General features: G+C 45.3%; 1 protein-coding gene across 2 annotated transcripts in view; it reads right to left on the bottom strand.

Moving 5' to 3' along the window:
* The window catches only part of LOC100559028 (zinc finger protein 239-like), a 169,422-nt gene that overhangs the window by 64,411 nt on the left and 86,521 nt on the right, over positions 1-18,490 (bottom strand). The window contains exons 1-2 of one of the 2 annotated variants that reach the window (XM_062966456.1): positions 6,546-6,777; positions 2,958-3,051 (exon numbers count right to left, since the gene is read on the bottom strand). The exons of the other annotated variant lie outside the window; for it this stretch is intronic. The gene's annotated coding sequence lies outside the window, so the exon portion shown is untranslated. Of the gene's footprint in view, positions 1-2,957; positions 3,052-6,545; positions 6,778-18,490 lie in introns of those variants that run through there. 2 annotated transcript variants of the gene reach the window in all.

The following is an 18,490-nucleotide window of genomic DNA, read 5'->3' as shown; positions in this document are numbered from 1 at the left end:
GCGAAACCTGGCACACAGACCCAACAAGGCCAACTGTGAATACTGGCAGGCTCTGCGGGTGACAGCTTTCTGGGAACTGGAGTCCACCCACATCCCTATGCATTTCCTAGTGGGAGCATTCATAAAAAGCAAAAGCAAAGACTGAGTTTTTTCTAAGGCACAGCGTAACAGATGAACAAACTGATATCTTCTCCTGATTCCTGGGTATAATTCAGGACTCCTCCCTACCTAATGTGACCTTGGAGAGGCGAGGGCCACTACCTGCATCCTAGACCCCTGCCCATCCTGGCTGGTGAGAGAAGCCAGAGGGGGGTTGGCCGAGTGGGTGAAGGTGGTGGTGAAGGCCTCCCTTCGGGACGGCATGGTTCCAGCGAGCTTCAAACTGGCTGTGATCAAACCGCTGTTAAAAAAGCCATCACTGGACCCCACTCAATTGGATAACTATCGGCCGATTTCCAATCTCCCCTTTTTGGGCAAGGTCGTGGAACGGGTGGTGGCAGCGCAACTCCAGGCATTCTTGGTAGATGCTGATATTCTAGATCCGGCGCAGTCTGGCTTCAGGCCGGGGCATGGTACCGAGACAGCCTTGGTCGCCTTAGTCGATGATCTTCACCGGGAACTGGACAGGGGGAGTGTGTCCTTGCTGGTTCTGCTGGACCTCTCAGCGGCCTTCAATACCGTTGACCACGGTATCCTTCTGGGACAACTCGCCGGGTTGGGCATTGGAGGCACTGTTCTGCAGTGGCTCCACTCATTCCTGGAGGGTCGGTCCCAGATGGTGTCTCTGGGGGACGCCTGCTCGGCTCCACAGCCATTGTCCTGTGGGGTCCCGCAGGGGTCAGTACTGTCCCCCATGCTGTTTAACATCTACATGAAGCCGCTGGGAGAGATCATCCGGAGTTTCGGGGTGCGGTGTCATCTGTACGCAGATGATGTCCAGCTCTGTCACTCCTTCCCACCTGTCACTCAGGAGGCTGTCCAGGTCCTGAACCGGTGTCTGGCCGCTGTGTCGGACTGGATGGGGGCCAATAAATTGAAACTGAATCCAGACAAGACGGAGGTCCTCCTGGTCAGTCGCAAGGCTGAACAGGGAATAGGGTTACAGCCTGTGCTGGACGGGGTCGCACTCCCCAAGTGTGCAGTCTGGGGCTTCTTCTCCTGGACTCATCGCTGAGCCTGGAGCCCCAGGTCTCGGCGGTGGTCAGGGGAGACTTCGCACAACTCCGCCTCGTGCGCCAGCTGCGCCCGTTCCTTGGGAGGTCTGACTTGGCCACGGTGGTCCACGCTCTGGTCACATCCCGGCTGGATTACTGCAACGCACTCTACGTGGGGCTGCCTTTGAAGACGGCCCGGGAGCTCCAACTAGTACAACGGACGGCAGCCAGATTAATAACTGGGGCGGCTTACAGGGAGCGCACCACCCCCCTGCTAAGCCAGCTCCACTGGCTGCCGATATGCTACCGAGCCCAATTCAAAGTGCTGGTCTTGACCTACAAAGCCCTAAACGGTTCTGGTCCTGCCTATCTATCCGAACGTATCTCCTCCTATGAGCCCGTTAGAACCTTAAGATCTTCCGGGGAGGCCCTGCTCTCGATCCCACCTGCCTCGCAGGCGCGGCTGGTGGGGACGAGGGACAGGGCCTGCCTTCTCGGTGGTGGCTCCTCCCTCGGATGTGGAACTCCCTCCCCAGAGATATACGGCAAACCCCATCCCTCCTGGGATTTAGAAGGAAACTAAAAACTTGGCTCTGCGCCCAGGCATTCAGCGAATAAGCTCATGGGCCGATGTAATCGGGCCGCAAATCTGTAATTGTAGCAGTATTGAATGACTGAGGATGGTGCAATATCGCTGCCTTGCAGCGTTTCAATTTTTGTATACTTTTTATCATGTTTTAATTGTTTTGTTTTATAGTATATTTGTTGCTGGCCCTCGTGGCAGAATCTGCCGCTCTGAGTCCCCTCGGGGAGAAGGGCGGGGTATAAATGCATGTAATAAATAAATAAATAAATAAATAATGATTCTATTGCACTTTATCTATTTACGAATTTGTTACTCATAATGTGCACCTTGCTTATCCACTATTGCAACCTCATTGTTTTTAATTTGATGTTTTCATTCTGTGTTGTGTTTTTTCGACTACTGTGTATATTTTATTATTGCTTTCTGTTGTTGTCCTTTGATGTTTCATATTTTATCATTGCTTGTATTTTGATTTTGCTGTAAGCCGCCCCGAGTCCCCTTTGGGGGAGATGGAGGTGGGATATAAATAAACCTATTATTATTATTATTATAATTTTTATTACCGCACACCCAAAAACAAACAAGGCCCTTTTCAAATAACCCGGGAACCGCCGGTCACCCAAGCAATTTGTAAAATAAATCATGTAACTAAAACTCCCAACTCCCTCCCAGCAAAGGAAGGAGCGGAAGAGGGATATATTCCCCCCTTTACCTCTTCCTTCTTCCTCTCCTTTATTTTGTGTTATTTATTATTCCTATAACCAATATGTATTTATGTTATAATCATATTATTTTATTATACTATTTATTTTATTGTATGACACAACAAACAAGATAGCCATGCTGGATTTCGTATCACACTTGGGAAGTGTTCGACTTGTGATACTATTTATTATTATTGTTGTTGTTGTTGTTTTATTATCTTCTATTATTATCATCACTACTTTATGTATTTTTATTATTAATATAGTATATTATTTTGATGTACTTACCTGGCCTTTCTCGGCCCCGGAGGGGACTCAAGGCGGCTTACAAATCCGGCAAGAATTTAATGCCACACACGTAAACAATAAAACACATCTCATCCAAATATAAACAATCCAAACATATAAGCAATTAAAACACATATCAATCAAACAGATTAAAACCATATAAAATGCTGAGTCATGCTCTCACTATAAAATATATAATATATTGTATATACAGTAGAGTCTTACCTATCCAAAATTCGCTTATCCAATGTTCTGGATTATCCAACACATTTTTGTAGTTGACGTTTTCAATAAATCGTGATATTTTGGAATATAAATACTGTAAATAAAAAAAATACATTTTGGTGCTAAATTCGTAAATACAGTAATTACTACATAGCATTATTTCATATTGAACTACTTTTTCTGTCAAATTTGTTGTATAACATGATGTTTGGGTGCTTAATTTGTAAAATCATAACCTAATTTGATGTTTAATAGGCTTTTCCTTAATCCCTCCTTATTATCCAACATATTTGCTTATCCAACATTCTGCCGGCCCGTTAATACTGGTTAAGTGAGACTCTACTGTATAAACAATCCAAACATATAAGCAATTAAAACACATATCAATCAAACAGATAAAATGCTGAGTCATGCTCTCAGTATTAAATATATAATATATTGTATATACTTATAATATTGATAATAATATTATAATGTAATACAATGTTATACTACTAATAATATATTATAATAATATTACATTGTATATTAGATATTAAATGTAATATTACTAATACCATTACCATATAATGATATAGTACAATCATAATTATCATCATAATTACAATTATACTCTTCTCCTGATTACTTGATATTAATTCAGGGCTCCTCCCAACCCAATGTGACCTTAATTGAATCTGTTGCACTTTATCTATTTCTGAATTTGCAACTCATAATGTGCACTTTGCTTATCTACTTTTGCAACCTCATTGTTTTAATTCGATGTCTTATTACTATGTTTTTGTTTTTTCCCCTTTGGTTATTGTGTATATATTACTGGTTTTTGTTACTGTATTTTGATGTTTCGTATTTTGTTATTGTTTTGTATCTGATTTTGCTGTAAGCCGCCCCGAGTCCCCTTCGGGGGAGATGGAGGCGGGATATAAATAAACTTATTATTATTATTATTATTATTACAATACAGTAATTTAATGATGGGCAAGCTTTTGTGCTTGGTGTGTCAAAATTCACCAAAAAACCTAGCATGACTTGGGTAGTGTGTCACTTCGAGAGAGAAAAACATAATTTCGCAATATGTATAGTTTAAAGAACAAAAATGAATAATTGTAATATATAACTGTATTTAATAAATCAAAAACTATTTACTACCCTTATTTCTATGTACAACAATCTATGGTACCTCTTGCAGTTTCCACGCTGATTTCTCTCTATTCTAGTTTCAATGTAGTCATGAATAATGAATAATATAATAGTAATAATATGATAATATACTACAATAATAATATAATAATAATAGAATGATATTATATATGTAATGTGCATAATTCCCATGGAGTAAACAACAAAACCACTGGACCAAATCACACCAAATTTGGCCACAAAAGACATAGTCAACCAATCAATATGCAGGCGGCAGCGTGTCAGCAAAAATGGCTAGGCGTGTCAGTGCTGACACGCGTGTCATAGGTTGGCCATCACTGAATTGTACAATATAGTAATTTAATGCTTATATTGTGCTATGCTAATAATATTACCATACAATGATATAGACAATATAGTAATTTAATGCTTATATTGTGCTATGCTAATAATATTACCATATAATGATATAGACAATATAGTAATTTAATGCTTATATTGTGCTAGGCTAATAATATTACCATACAATGATATACTACAATATAGTAATTTAATGCCTATATTGTGCTATGCTAATAATATTACCATATAATGATATAGACAATACAGTAATTTAATGCTTATATTGAGCTATGCTAATAATATTACCATATAATGATATACTACAATATAGTAATTTAATGCTTATATTCTGCTATGCTAATAATATTACCATATGATATAGACAATATAGTAATTTAATGCTTATATTGTGCTATGCTAATAATATTACCATACAATGATATACTACAATATAGTAATTTAATGCCTATATTGTGCTATGCTAATAATATTACCATATAATGATATAGACAATACAGTAATTTAATGCTTATATTGTGCTATGCTAATAATATTACCATAGAATGATATAGTGCAATATAGTAATTTAATGCTTATATTCTGCTATGCTAATAATATTACCATAGAATGATATAGTGCAATACAGTAATTTAAGGCTTATATTGTGCTATGCTAATAATATTTCCATAGAATGATATAGCGCAATACAGTAATTTAATGCTTATATTGTGCTATGCTAATAATATTACCATAGAATGATATAGTGCAATACAGAAATTTAATGCTTATATTGTGCTATGCTAATAATATTAGCATATAATGATATAGTGCAATACAGTAATTTAATGCTTATATTGTGCTATGCTAATAATATTACCATATAATGATATAGTGCAATACAGTAATTTAATGCTTATATTGTGCTATGCTAATAATATTACCATATAATGATATAGACAATATAGTAATTTAATGCTTATATTGTGCTATGCTAATAATATTACCATATAATGATATAGTGCAATACAGTAATTTAATGCTTATATTGTGCTATGCTAATAATATTACCATATAATGATATAGTGCAATACAGTAATTTAATGCTTATATTGTGCTATGCTAATAATATTACCATATAATGATATAGTGCAATACAGTAATTTAATGCTTATATTGTGCTATGCTAATAATATTACCATATAATGATATAGACAATATAGTAATTTAATGCTTATATTGAGCTATGCTAATAATATTACCATATAATGATATAGTGCAATACAGTAATTTAATGCTTATATTCTGCTATGCTAATAATATTACCATATAATGATATAGTACAATACAGAAATTTAATGCTTATATTGTGCTATGCTAATAATATTACCATATAATGATATAGACAATACAGTAATTTAATGCTTATATGCTGCTAGGCTAATAATATTACCATATAATGATATAGTACAATATAGTAATTTAATGCTTATATTGTGCTAGGCTAATAATATATTGTATGTACATTTGATTTGTAAGCCGCTCCGAGTCCCCTCCGGGGTGAGAAAGGCGGGATATAAATGTAGTAAATACATAAATAAATTCAATGCCGGATCCCAGTATTTAAAAAACTCTGAAATCAGGACAGGAAATAAAAACAACACTCTGAAAACAGGGGAATCCCAGGCAGGAAACCATCAGGGCCAGCTAACCCCTCCCGCCCAAGGATTCCCCCAGGCAGGAAGCAGCCCGACCTTGAATCTGCAAGGCCGTTCAATGCTAATCAAGGTGGCCAACTGCGCTCTACACGCTTCCCTCGAACAGACACGGGTTCGTCCTTCCTCCCGCCCCGGACATCCTTCCACGGGGATAAAAATCAGCCCCACCGGCCTCGTTCCTAAGAGACCTCACCGCCTCTGCGGAGGCCTGCCACAGAGGTGGGCGAAACGTCAGGAGAGAATGCTTCCACTCCCAGCATCCCCGGCCTCGGGCCCCTTTCCTTCTCGCTGATGCGGCTGAGGGGGGAAAGGAAGGGGCCCGAGGGTGGCCGGGAAGGCTGGGAGTTGTAGTCCAAAGGAAGGCCCGAGGGAAGGCCCGAGGCCGCCTCACCTGCCGCCTCCCGCTCTCCTCAGCTCTCCGCCGCCCTCGAGGAACTGCCCGGAAGTGGCGCCGCCCCTCTAGGAAGCGGAGGCCTCCCGCTCTCGCTGGACTTCCGCCCGGCCCCAAGATGGCGCCCGAAGGCGGGGGGCGGGGCTTCTGCCCTTTCTCCTCCCAGGAATCAGAAGAAGAGAATGATGTCATAGGAATCAATACGGAAATAGAACCATGAATGGGAAAATGATAGAATAATAAAACAAAGAACGGAAGAATGGAATAGAATGATATAAAATACATTCATACAATCATAGACTAGGATAATAATAATATAATCCTAGGATAGTAGAATAGAATAATAGAATAATAATTAGCCAAAATTATGTCTGAGGACATCCCATGTGACATCCTATGTATACAGGAAACACACAGAGACACCAATCCCCATGAGAAGACCAAAAATTCTTGGAATGCAGCTGGCAGTGGAACGACCTCACAGGCAATATGGCCGTGCCGTTTTTGACCGATCTGGCGTAGCAATCTCTGCAACTGTGATGTCTCATGGGCCTTGTAGTCCCGTTCCTAGTGCCATTGTGGCAGACGAAGAGGAAAACATGGGATTCCCACCGGTTCAGCCAGAAACGGAGCCCCTGCACCTGCAGGATGTTTGCCCTCCAGAAGTCAGCCAAACAAGCCTTGGGCAGAATTCTCCCCCGTTCTCTCGTAAGGACAATTATAATCAAGATAGAGGCGCTAGGGAGGCGGATCGCCGAAGCGCCAGAATCGCAGCCAAACAACAGGCTGATTAGGTCTGCTTCCCTTGGGAAATTCTAAGGAGTCTTGCATCTGGACTAAGTTGAGTTTCACTTCTAGTTCTCCAGGGAAAGTGTTCTTCTGGCGGGAAACGAGACCCTATTTAGGTGTTTGCCGCAAGGGGAACCTTGCGGAGTCAATTCGTCAGCTGGAGGAGTGAGATCGTGTGTAGACTTCGTACTCCAGTTCCCTGTTTCCCGGATCGAGTTTCCAGCCTTGCCTTGTCCCACGGACTTCTATGGACTCAGTTCTTGTTTCATGTTTGCCTTGTTTCAAGTTTGATCTTGCCAAGTTTCAAGTCTTGCCTTGCCTTGCGTTTTAACCACGGACCTTGCTTCCTAGATTCAAGCCTTGTTTTCCAGTTTCCTTCGGATTTACCTTAAGCCTCAAAGACTATGGACAGTTCCCCACACTATTGCTTGCCAAATAGTGTGTGTTTCGGTCAAGTGGATTATAACTTTGGACTCTAATATCACATATTGGACATTGTTTTCCTGGACTATATTTGACCTTTCCTGAAAGGTCTACTTCTGAACTATATTCTACACTTGTTTTTATTGACTTTATATATTTCCTTAATAAAGATATTAGATAGATTCTGGTCTCTGCGCATGGTTATTGGTGCTCTGCAGCCTGGGTCCTGACAGCAACTTCCCTCACAGAAGTGAACAACATGGAAATCTTATCTGTGGAACTTGATAGTTGCACCGTATCATCACTCTATAAACCACCTGGGGCTGATTTCTATTTTACACCCCCAACCAGTTGCCACAATCATGAAGCCCATTTTGTTGTGGGAGATTTCAATAGCCACAGCTGTGTCTGGGGCTATGACAAAGACGATAGAAATGGCGAAGCAGTTCTAACGTGGGCCGACAACAGTCGAATGAGCCTCCTTCATGACAGTAAATTACCACCATCATTTAATAGCGGCCGATGGAAGCGTGGTTATAACCCTGATCTGATTTTTTAAAGGAAAGCATCAGCCACCAATGCACCCAAAGGGGATTAAACCCAATACCTAACACACAACACAGACCAATATGCTGCGTAGCATATGCAGCTGTAAGACCGAAAAGTGTCCCATTCCGCAGAAGATATAACTTCAATAAAGCTAACTGGACAAAGACCTTGGAAGCTGCTATTTCTGATATAGAACCTTCTACAGAAAATTATGACCTGTTGGTAGAAGCTGTGAAAAGATCCTCGAGGCTCTCAATCCCTAGAGGCTGTCGCACAAGCTACCTACCAGGCCTAAACGGAGAATCACTAAATCAGCTACAAGAATATCTCAGATTATTTCAAGAGAACCCATACAGTGATGGGACTATAGCAGCAGGCCAAAAACTATCTACAGCCTTAGCTAATGCTAAGAAAGACCGTTGGGTAGAGCTGCTTGAGAACCTGGACATGTCCAAGAGTAGCCGAAAAGCCTGGCAACTGCTGAGACGCCTGGATAGCGACCCTCTGGTCAACCCTGGACACGCGAACGTGACACCAGACCAGATAGCTCACCAGCTAATTCAGAATGGGAAAAACAACTGCAGCAGAATAAAGATGAAAATCCACAGGGTGCCAGAACTTGAAACCCACCCGTTGTCTTCTCCTCTAAACCTGAAAGAACTCAGAGAAGCCATCAAGCGATGTAAGACTGGTAAAGCACCTGGCCTAGATGACCTGATGATGGAGCAAATCAAACACTTGGGCCCCAAAGCTGAAAACTGGCTTTTGAAATTCTGCAATCAATGCCTGGCACACAAACAGATTCCCAGAGCATGGAGGAAAACTAAGATCATTGTCATCTTAAAACCTGGTAAAGATGCCTCCAATGCCAGGAACTATCGACCAATCTCCCTCCCAGGTTTAGCTGCCCAGAGGGACACCCTTGCTGAAGCCCTTCCCTGATTTGCGTCTGGTGGGAGGAGGCTGATGGTCATGCAGAGGGTGGCTTTCACAATGTTCGACCTTATTCCTCTCACCGTTAGCAGCAACTTCCCGTCGCACGTCAGGAGGGGCAATGCCAGCTAACTTGTGGAGTTTATCAACAGGTGTAGGTTTAAGGCATCCCGTGATGATTCTGCATGTTTCCTTCAGTGCTATGTCCACCTGCTTTGCATGGGCAGACTTGTGCCAGACAGGACAGGCAGACTCAGCTGGTGAGAAAGACAAGGCCAGGGCTGATGTTCTTACTACTTGTGGGTCTGCACCCCATGCGCTGCCAGTCAGTTTCCGCAGGATGTTATTGCGTGCAGCTACTTTGTGCTTGGTGTTCGTGCAGTGTTTCCTATATGTTAGTGTTCAGTCTAAGGTGACACCAAGGTATTTAGGATGGAAACTGTGATGACTCATGGGCCATGTAGTCCCGTTCCTAGCACTGTTGTGACAGATGAAGAGGAAAATTTAGGTTTCCCACCGTTTCAGCCAGAATTGGAGCCCTTGCACCTGCAGGAGATTTGCCTTCCAGAAGTCTGCCAAACAAGCCTTGAGCCGAAATCTCCCCCATTTTCTAGCCGTGATTATTATAAACAACAGAAAGGCACTCAGGAGGCGTCTCGCAGGAGCGCTAGGATTGCTGCCAGGCATTCAGCTGATTAAGCCTGCTTCCCATGGGAAACTTTAGGGAGTCATGCATCTGGACACAGAGAATGGCTTTCGGTTCTGGTTCCCCAGAGAATTGTTCTTTGGCGGGAAAACGAGACCCTATTTAGGTGTTTTGCCCACGTAGGAATCCTGCGGAGTCAATTCGTCAGCTTCGGGAGTAGGTTGTGTGTGGACTACGCTACTCCCGCGTTCAAGTCCTTTGCTCCCGTTTCCAGCCTTGCCTTGCTTCCCAGGACCTTGCCTTGCTCCACGGACCTTGCCTTGCTTTCCGGACCTCGCCACGAATTTACCACGGATCCTGTTCTTGCTCCTCGTTTCTTGCTGCCTTGAATTAAGCCTAGTGTTCCAAGAATCAAGTTTACTTCCTAGCCTTGCTTAAGTTTCATGGACTAAAGGACCTTGTCATCTCCCCTCACTTTGCTTGGCAAAGTGAGTGTTTCAGTTACTGGATTACAACTTTGGACCTTAATATTTCATATTGGACATTGTTTCTTTGGACTAATTTTGACCTTTCCTGAAAGGTCTACTTCTGGACTATTTTCTACACTTGTTTTTATTAACTTTATATATTTCCACAATAAAGATATTAGATAGATTCTGGCCTCTGTGTATGGTTATTGGTGCTCTGCAGCCTGGGGCCTGACAGTTTGACTCCGCCGCTTAAGCACCAATTAACCAAGGCCAGAATGTCTACCGGAGCCGGGCCGGGAGACCAGCCACTCAGCTACACCATCGCCAAGGATGAAGTGGACAGAATCCGTGATATGATCCATGCGCAGGAGGGAGAAATACGGGGCTTGAAGGAACGCGGAATCCGTCTCCCTGCCCTGGCATTGCCAACCAAGTTTTCTGGAGAAGCTTCCAAGGTTCACGTTTTCCGTCGTCAATGCCAGGCATACCTAGAAGCCCGTCATGCCGAGTTTCCCCAAGAAGACATCAAGGTGGCGTGGATTTACAGTCTCCTGGACGGCCCCGCGGCCAATTGGGCCACGGCGCTGTACGATGAAGCCTCCCCACACTTAAGTTCCGCGCATAACTTCCTAAATCACCTTAAGGCGACTTGGGGAATCGAGGACAATTTAGAGGCGGCCGGCCACAAACTCCGGCGCCTTTCTCAAGGGGACAGGCCCTTGTCCCAGTACATAGCCGAGTTCCGAGTGCTGGCTCAAAGCACCGGTTGGAATGACATAGCCCTCAGAGGACAGTTTCAGGAGGGTCTCAATATCGAGATGTTGGAAGAAATCTCCAAGGTGGATCCTCCGAACTCTCTTGAAAGACTTATTGACCAATGTTTACGAGCCGAAGTCATGCTTGCCAACAGAAAACAATGGCTCCGAGGCCAGAGTGGGAGAGCTGGGGCAAAACCTCCCGCTCCCGCCGGCGTCCAACCACGTCCAGTGTGGAGACCCCCGCCACCAGCCCCATACCCCAGAGAAAGCGGGGAGGTGCCAATGCAATTGGGCAATGTGCGCCCCAGGTTAGACGTTGCCGAGAAGGCCCGCTGCCAACGTTTGAACCTCTGTTGGTACTGCGGAGACGGGGGCCACTTTGCCAGAGAGTGCCCAGCCAAAAGAAAGCCCGCCGCTCGTTTGGCGGCGGCGTCCTCCGTGGAGTCGGAGACGGCCGAGGCGGCTGGCGCAAAGCCGGCGGGGGAAGCCAACGACCGGGCGTAGAAAGGCTCGCCAACCCGGTCAGAAACCCCACTCAAGAGCCGCCAACCGGGGTCCTATTTCTCCTAGTGGTCACCTTGTGGTCAGCGAAAAAAGGACCTGTCATGATCCATGCCATGATAGACTCAGGAGCAACAAACAATTTCATTGATAGAGAGTATGCCGACTCTCTGGGATTACAATATCACGATTTCAAGAACGCCCGGGTGGTGCAAGCCATAGATGGCCGTCCCCTAAAGACAGGTCCAGTAAGCCAATGGACTGAACCCACCAGAATGTGGATAAGGGAACATATGGAAGAGATTTCCTTCTTTGTTACCGAGGTTCCTCATTTCCCTGTGATTCTAGGGATCCCATGGCTGACACTCCACGACCCCAGCATCTCTTGGACCAACAGAGAACTGCAGTTTGCTTCTAAATATTGCCAAAACCATTGTCTTGTAGCCAAGGTCTGCCATGCCACAGACGCTGAATCCATCATCACCTTGCCCAAGAAATACTCAGACTTTTGGGATGTTTTCAATGAGAAGGAAGCCGAGAAACTGCCCCCGCATAGGCCTTATGATTGTGCCATTGATTTGGTGGAGGGGGCCCCGATCCCGCGAGGACACCTCTACTCCCTGACTGAACCAGAGCAAGAAGCTCTCAGGGAGTTCATAGAGTCAAACCTCCGCAAGGGGTTCATCAGACCCTCTCAATCCCCAGCCGCTTCCCCAGTGATGTTTGTGAAAAAGAAGTCAGGGGACCTACGCTTGGTGGTGGACTATAGAGCATTGAACAATATCACTAAGCGGAACCGCTATCCCCTGCCTTTGATCTCGGACCTATTAGACCGGCTTCGAGGGGCCAAGGTTTACACCAAGTTGGATCTTCGGGGGGCTTATAATCTAGTTCGCATCAGGGAGGGGGACGAGTGGAAAACCGCCTTCCAGACTAAATTTGGATTATTCGAGTCCCTGGTCATGAATTTCGGTTTATGTGGAGCTCCCGCAACGTTCCAGCATTTTGTCAATGATATCTTTCAGGATTATCTAGATCGGTTCTTGATCATCTACTTGGACGATTTTTTGGTGTTTTCTAGATCACAATCAGAACATGAGAACCACGTCAGAATGGTGTTACAACGATTGCGGGATCATGGACTTTATGCCAAGCTGGAAAAATGCGCTTTTGATCTACAAGAGGTAGATTTCCTGGGATACCGTGTCTCGCCACTAGGGCTCTCCATGGACCCGGCAAAAGTTTCAGCAGTATTAGAATGGCGGGCGCCAACCAACAAGAAAGAGGTGCAGCGTTTCTTGGGGTTCGCGAACTATTACCGCAAGTTCATTCCAGACTTTGCCCGCTGGTCTGATCCAATCACCAGCTGCATCCGTGGGAAACAGCCTTTCCGCTGGACGGAGGAAGCAGAGAAAGGGTTCCAGCAACTAAAGAAATTATTCACGTCCCAGCCAATCCTTCAGCACCCAGATCCTAAAACCCCTTTTGTTGTGCAGGCTGACGCCTCCGATGTGGCAATTGGGGCTGTACTCTTGCAACCAGTGGGAGATCATCTTCACTCTTGTGCTTTTTACTCCCGTCAACTAACAGCCCCAGAGAGAAATTACACTATTTGGGAAAAAGAACTTTTGGCCATAAAGGCAGCCTTTGAAACTTGGAGACATTGGTTAGAAGGGGCGAAATTTCCCATTGAGGTCCATACTGATCATCGGAATCTAGAGCATCTAAGAACTGCCCGCAAGTTAAATCAGAGGCAGCAACGCTGGGCTTTATTCTTTGAGCGTTTTGACTTCCAGATCCATTATGTAACCCCAGCTCAGACCAAGAGCAGATGCTCTATCACGGAAACCAGAATATGCTGCAGGGCGCAGAGAGACCTTTGAATCCCAATTGCTGCAGCCCGAGAACTTTGCCACGCTCACAGTGGGGAACACCAAATCCACTCCAATTGAATCTACTCCCTCAACTCCAGGGCCCCTTTGTGCTCAGGAAATCAGGACCAGTCAACAGGCGGATGCCTGGGCTCAAGATCAACTTCGCCAAGGACTACATTTTCCCTTCTCGCTTAAGGATGGGTTACTTTGCTATAGAAATCACGTCTACATCCCTCCAGGACCGGGCAGGGAAAAGGCACTTCGTCTGTGTCATGACTGCAAGCCAGCAGGGCATTTCGGACTATTTAAAACCATGCATTTGATCCTAAGAGATTTCTGGTGGCCCAAGATCCGCAAGGATGTGGAAAAATATGTCAATACCTGCCCGGTATGCCAGCGTTCCAAGACAAGAAGGGAGAAGCCCTCAGGGCTACTGCATCCCCTTCCTACTCCATCTCGTCCATGGGAAATAATTTCTGCGGATTTTATCACTGACCTACCACCTTCCCTTGGATTCACCACGATCCTAGTGGTGGTGGACCTTTTTACCAAGTTAGCCCATTTCATTCCCTGCGATGGCCTCCCCACGGCCAAAGAGACTGCAGATTTATTCCTTCAGCATGTTTTCAGATTACATGGATTGCCCAAGAGTTTGGTCACAGACCGTGGGTCTCAATTCACCTCTCGTTTCTGGAAAGCACTACAAAAAGTATTGGGCATAGACTCTCGTTTATCTTCGGCTCACCATCCCCAAACGGATGGGCAAACTGAGCGCACCAATGCCACTTTGGAACAATACCTTCGCTGTTATGTAAACTATCAGCAGGACAATTGGGCTTCCCTGTTGCCGCTGTCGGAGTTTGCCTACAACAATGGAGTCCAGGCTTCAACTAAAGAAACCCCGTTCTTTGAAAACTACGGCTTCCATCCACGTTTCTTTCCTTCTGTCATTGAAACCTCAGAAGTTCCCGCAGCAGAGGACTGGCTGCAGGAACTCACAGCGGTGCAACAACTTTTGCTCCAGCAACTAGACCAAGCCAAGGAGGACTATAAACGCCACGCTGACAAACATCGCCAGCCGGGCCCCGAAATCAAGGTAGGAGACCGGGTTCTTCTGTCCACTCGCTTTTTGCCCTCCCACCGCCCTTGCCGGAAGCTAGATGCCCGTTTCATTGGTCCCTATCCAGTGGTGGCGCAACTTAACCCCGTGACTTTCAAACTCCAACTTCCGCGCTCCATGCGCATTCATCCAGTGTTTCATCGCTCCCTGCTCCTTCCGGCGGATGGTGTGCGCCCTGATGCAAACCGGCCGGCCCCCACTCCTGTTTTGGTGGATGGGGAGGAGGAGTTCGAGGTTCAGGACATTTTGGATTCTCGCTTCCACCGCCGCCGCCTTCAGTATCTCATTGACTGGGTAGGTTTTGGCCTCGAAGAACGCTCTTGGGAAGACGCTTCCACAGTCCATGCCCCCGATTTAGCCCGCCGCTTCCACCAGGCCTACCCCAACAAGCCGCGGCCCCGCACCTCGGGAAGGGAGCCCATTTTGGAGAGGGGCCTTGAGGAGGGGGATAGTGTGATGACTCATGGGCCATGTAGTCCCGTTCCTAGCACTGTTGTGACAGATGAAGAGGAAAACTTAGGTTTCCCACCGTTTCAGCCAGAATTGGAGCCCTTGCACCTGCAGGAGATTTGCCTTCCAGAAGTCTGCCAAACAAGCCTTGAGCCGAAATCTCCCCCATTTTCTAGCCGTGATTATTATAAACAACAGAAAGGCACTCAGGAGGCGTCTCGCAGGAGCGCTAGGATTGCTGCCAGGCATTCAGCTGATTAAGCCTGCTTCCCATGGGAAACTTTAGGGAGTCATGCATCTGGACACAGAGAATGGCTTTCGGTTCTGGTTCCCCAGAGAATTGTTCTTTGGCGGGAAAACGAGACCCTATTTAGGTGTTTTGCCCACGTAGGAATCTTGCGGAGTCAATTCGTCAGCTTCGGGAGTAGGTTGTGTGTGGACTACGCTACTCCCGCGTTCAAGTCCTTTGCTCCCGTTTCCAGCCTTGCCTTGCTTCCCAGGACCTTGCCTTGCTCCACGGACCTTGCCTTGCTTTCCGGACCTCGCCACGAATTTACCACGGATCCTGTTCTTGCTCCTCGTTTCTTGCTGCCTTGAATTAAGCCTAGTGTTCCAAGAATCAAGTTTACTTCCTAGCCTTGCTTAAGTTTCATGGACTAAAGGACCTTGTCATCTCCCCTCACTTTGCTTGGCAAAGTGAGTGTTTCGGTTACTGGATTACAACTTTGGACCTTAATATTTCATATTGGACATTGTTTCTTTGGACTAATTTTGACCTTTCCTGAAAGGTCTACTTCTGGACTATTTTCTACATTTGTTTTTATTAACTTTATATATTTCCACAATAAAGATATTAGATAGATTCTGGCCTCTGTGTATGGTTATTGGTGCTCTGCAGCCTGGGGCCTGACAGAAACAGTGTTCGAGCTCTTGGCCTTCCCAAGTCACTTTCAGTTTCCTGTTGGCTTCGCGGTTACGTAGGTGGAAAGCACACACTTGTGTCTTGGAAGGGTCAGGCTTCAGGTGGTTCTCTTTGTAGTAGCTGGAGAGATCTTTCAAGGCATTGGTGAGTTGCTTTTCAACTGTTTCAAAATCTTTCGCTTGTGTTGTAAGGCCAAGATCATCAGCATATATAAAGCTCTTTGTGAGTGGTGATTGTGGCTGATCGTTCGTGAAGATGTTAAATAAGGTCGGTGCAAGAACGCTGCCTTGGGGTAAACCATTCTTTTGCCTCCTCCATCTGCTTTTCTGGCCCTGAAACTCCACATAGAAGCTGCGGTTTTCTAGGAGGGTCTGGACAGTTTTTGTAAAGTCAAAGTCCCGGGTGATATGGTAGAGTTTATGCAGCATTTTTCTATGTTGCACCGTGTCATAGGCTGCCGTAAGGTCCACAAAGACTGTTCCCGTGATGCAGCCTTTCTCATAGCCTTCCTCGATATGCTCAGTCAGATGAAGAATTTGACCTGTACAGTTTTTCCCTGGTCTGAAACCTGCTTGTTGTGCAATAAGCTTGGGTTCAATGACAGGTCCTAGTCGATTTAATAGACTCATAGACTTTATATAGATGACATACATGTTGTGGTAATCTCTGAGCGGTTAGACTCAATTCAACCCTCTCTGGGGGAGATTCCACCAAAAGGCAGCAGAGTAGCAAAAGCAAAAGCTTTCAAATGCAACAGTTACTTACACGGGGCAAACAAAGAGAAGCCTTTGACCATTTAGGATTGCAATGGACTTCAGAGTCTCAATAAAAGTTCAAAAAGGATTTATTCAGGTAAAAAGAACGCCATTGCAGATAGAAAGGCTTGGGAGCTGTCTAGTCTACTCTAGACTGGTTTCTAAGGAAAAATAACAAACATCTAAATAGTCACATCTTGCCTGGAGAGACAGCAAGATGCTGCTTGTGAGCTAGAAGAACAAAGGGAGAAGAGACTGAACCAAAATGGTTCCAACCTCATGGTCCAGTTTATTGGGGCCATAAAAGACATTCTGACCAATGGGAAGTTAGTGTCCCTGGAGATTCACATTTCTACTAACTTCAAAGTCAGGGATGTGACGTAAACAGGATGGAGTGAAACACAGTAAAGCCTGTCTAGGCCTGCTTTGGAAACAGGGAAAGGATTCCCTCAATGTAACTCTATCATCTATCTGACTACATCTAGACTTGAGTCCTCCAGGATGATTCCCAACAATACGACCATACGATCCGCTTTGAGTCCCCCTCGGGGAGAGGAAGGCGGGATATAAATATTGCAAATAAATAAATACTGAGCCACAGTGAAGCATGGCCAGGTGTAGCCTGTAATAATACAACATGCGTCTGTCTCAGGGTTGGGGGCCGGGACAGAACAGGGGCTTTGTTGGTGTGCCGCCCACCCCCTGCCCATCCATCTCCCCACCTGAGCTGGCCCGGGGGGGGGGGGGGTCTCGGGCCCGGTGTTGGGGTCCAATGGCCAGTTGAGACTCAGGACTTCACGGCCGCCATGACAACCGTGGGTCTGTCCCAAAGGGTCCCTGGCCCCACCTATGCCGCTGGGCAGACAGACAGGTTTTGAGTCATCTACTCTGGTGAACCGTTGACCTTTGGCCCTGAAATATACCGTATAAGACTCACTGATCCCCAAACGGACTATGTTAATATATTTGGTCTAATGATCCCCGTCCCCTCGATCGAGGTTTGTTGTAACTGCTATTTACTGTTTATTTTAATAGTATAGTTTCACCTCATTTTAACAATGTGTTTTATTCTACTGGCCGTGTCGTGTATGTTGTTGCTTTATGACTGGAAATGGCCCCGAGTCCCTTTGGGGAGACAGAGCGGAATATAAATGAAGTTTTCCTGACTTCGCTCCAGGCCTGGTCTTGTGTTCGGGGGTGTCGCACCTCGGCCTTGACTTGGGAAGAGCCTTGAAACCTGGCTTTTGGAGAAGAACTCTCCGTCCGCATGACACATTTTGCTTCGGTGTCCATTTTCCCATTGGTTGCACCTTGTTTTGTTAATTATTTGTTGTGACCACACGGTTCACCCCGGTCCAACTCTTCCACATTTTGTAGCACTTGACCAACTACCTCGTGTTTACAAGACCCGCTCAGCGCACATTTGCCCAGTTCGTTTTTATGATTCTACTGTCGTATTTTAATATGCTTTTTTACCAATGTTTTTGCTATCTTTCTGTTAATGTTTATTCTCATCCTTGCGTGGTTTTTGTTAACTGCTGAATTTTATGTTTTTTATTGTATTTGCCTGGGCTGTCGCCCCATGTAAGACGGCCCGAGTCCCTTCGGGGAGATGGAGGTGGCGAATGAGAATAAAGATTATTGTTGTTAGAATCATAGAATAGTAGAGTTGGCAGAGACCTCATGGGCCATCCAGTCCAAGCCCATTCTGCCAAGAAGCAGGAAATCGCATTCAAAGCACCCCCGACAGATGGC

The sequence above is a fragment of the Anolis carolinensis genome, unplaced genomic scaffold (assembly GCF_035594765.1).
Source record: "Anolis carolinensis isolate JA03-04 unplaced genomic scaffold, rAnoCar3.1.pri scaffold_21, whole genome shotgun sequence".
In the NCBI taxonomy this organism is placed as follows: Eukaryota; Metazoa; Chordata; class Lepidosauria; order Squamata; family Dactyloidae; genus Anolis; species Anolis carolinensis.
Note: the sequence above shows the minus strand (reverse complement) of the source record. Positions and strands in the feature narration are given on the sequence as shown.